The sequence below is a fragment of the Triturus cristatus genome, chromosome 11, assembly GCF_964204655.1.
Source record: "Triturus cristatus chromosome 11, aTriCri1.1, whole genome shotgun sequence".
NCBI classification, from domain to species: domain Eukaryota; kingdom Metazoa; phylum Chordata; class Amphibia; order Caudata; family Salamandridae; genus Triturus; species Triturus cristatus.
Window position 1 is genome coordinate 874,965,363 of NC_140594.1, and position 2,954 is coordinate 874,968,316.

Here is a 2,954-nt window from a genome sequence, read left to right on the forward strand (position 1 = left end):
CTGCTGATATGCAGGGATGCGCCAGATATTGTAAATCTGCCCCACAGTTTCGAAGGAAATCCTGCAGGTACTGAAAGGAAGTTGAAGTTAAAGTTATTATTGATTTATAAAGCCAATGCATATTATAGATAAATGTAGGCACGTACTGCTATTCAAATTGAAAAGGCCAGCTATGTAATCAGTTGTTATGTTTTAGATTCAGTTTGGGAATTAAACTTTAAAAGTGCAGCTCCTTTGTGCCTTCAGTGCTAAACGAGCACCGATGTTTCTGCTGCTGAATAAACATACAGCACGCAGGGTTAGTAGAGATAACAAGCTCATCAGTCATCGCTTACTTTATAGTATGTTTATCTCGTGTGAATGAATTCAGATTAATATAAAAACCCGTTTAACGTGGTCATTGTATTTCACCAAAATCGTTTAGCTCAAACACAAATTTCACATGTTCTCTATGCTCTGAGAACATTAGCTAGGCTGTAAGAATCCCTAACCGCGAATTTATCACTGGTGCGTGCTGCTCGATAAACAGCTGATTCTTGTCCTGTTTATATTTTTATTCGAGGTGGCCATCCTTACCACAGCACACATAGTTTGTTAATGAAGCTAAAGCGTTAAAACCCGCTATCAGAGGACGGAAGATAAATACACAGACAGTGCTTGCAGCTGCACGATCTGTTTGCCTGCTCTCAGTGTCCTGCTAAGAAGTTCAGATCTCCTTATACAGCTACATGTAGATGATATACTAACCCTTCTTCCCTCATGGGCCCACTCAGTGAAAGCTGGTACAGCAGCTCTTACCCAATGGAACCCCAACATACATATGGTATTCTGTTACCCATTTTTGTTGGTCATTGCTGGGGGCGCGAAACTACGTAGAACTATTGTTTCCTTGTTTGTTTTCATGGCTTGGCCCCATCAAATAAAAGGGTGTTTATTCCTTGCACATTTATGAAGAGTAAGGGGCTTTGTCAACTGAATTATCACCTCTGAAACACGTCAGCCATAGCATTCCATCCTTCGCATATGGAGAAATGAGCGCCATTAAATGGGGTACCGCCTAGATGCGACAGAACTGCGGTTTGTATTGTTAACAGAATTTAGTGCATATTCGCACACAAGCTCAAGCTTGCTGTGAAGCGCAATGGAAAAACAAGCAATTATTTATATGCCCAGTACGCATTTCTGCATGTGTGGTAGCCTATGCCACACTTTCAATAGTGCCGGAAATGCGCCTGCCCTGGCGCCCGCAGGGTGCCCTAGAAGGACGGGCCTCTAGTGACAGCAAGGCACCAGCCCACCCCCCTTCCTCTGATTATGGGGACCCCTCGAGGAGGAGTCCCCCTACTCAGGCACCCTAACGCCCTAATAGCTTAATTGGCTAGCGGGGGTAGTAACGGTCTCCTAACAAGTGAGCTGCTGTCCCAGAGATCGGAGACACATGTGTCCAGCCACACACGGTGCCAGAAGGGCGGCATCCAGTGTGATCAGCAAATAGGTGGGGCATCTTGAGCCAGGGTGTCTGAAACTGTCCCGCCCTGAGTGGGTCGGGGCTGAGTCTTGTGACGCAGTGGACCTTTGAGGCGTGCGGTGTATAGTGCTTGGCACAACTTCACAGGCACAAAGGGCGTTTTGTTTCTTCAGACACAGCTGATCAATGCTAACGTCTAGGGCTACTGGGATATAGATGAGGCATCATTAACCAGCAGGGATGTTCCCTTGCATCTAGATTTGCAGGAGGCTCTATACAGGAGAGCTAGCTGGCAAGACTATAACTATTTTGGTGGGGGGCTCTGGCGGTGACGGTGGCCGCCTCCAGAGCTGTGGCGGAGCTACAGGGCGATCTGGAAGCAAATGGGTACCAAAGGGTACCTCTGCGTGACACCATAGGGGGTGCCAGAGCCCAGGAGCCTCATGGGAGGTTCCTGGAAAACCGTGTTGGTGCCCCGTTAGTCCTTCGGGCGGTTGTGGGCCTAAACAACCGGGGGCTTGCCTTGCTACGCTCCGCCCTGAAAGGGGTGTGAGTAATAAGGGACCGTGATCCGGGAAGAGGATCACCGAAGGGGCAGCACAGATGGGGTTCGCCCCAGTGCTGCTTGGCTCATCAGGCGGGCAGGCGGCCCAGTCGGTTGCCTGCCCTTGGATCGCCCGTAAGATAACCCACCATATTACATAACAGTGTATGTAATAAACCTGCAGCAGTTTCTTACCCAAACAAAATTTGTGTGGTGTGTTTTATTTATGCGTAGACATGCATGCTACTGTGGGGGGGTGGGGAGTGTTGCCTCCTGCTGGCGCTATAACGTATTTTCATGTTAGAGGCATTTCTAATCTCCTCAATCCGGTGTAACATGTAAGTGCATCTATAGACATGGGTATATAAAGTTAAGGGATGTGGCATAACGGCCAGAGCTGTCGACTTTGGCGCCCGGGAACCAAGTTCGAGTCTCGGCGTCGGATCAAGATCCTGTGATTCTGGGCAAATCACTTAATCTCCCCCATGCCTACCAAAAAATGAATGTGTCCTTGTGTAATGTTATAACTAACTGGTGGTCATGTAAAGCGCTCCAATACCTTCGGTTCGAGTTTGCGCTACACGAAACTGCACCCAAAAAAAGTGACACTATCCGGCATGTTGGAATTTGGACGGAGACAAGCAAATCAATTCCAGTGGCCAAGATAGGACGAACAGCAGCGTAAAACACATTCAGGACTGAGACAATTAACTCTTCTGGAAACTTTGTTTTTAAACACTCTTCGCGCTGGAGACTAGTTCATTTTTCTTTCATGTGAAATTTTTTTATCATTTGAATTCGTTATCTTTTCTGAATGCTTCAATTAGTTCTCACTTACAAAACCCTCCCCACTACACTTTGTATTAGTAGTCTTGTTTTAACCCTCCCCACTACACTTTGTATTAGTAGTCTTGTTTTAATGTGTAAATTAATTGTTCGCGA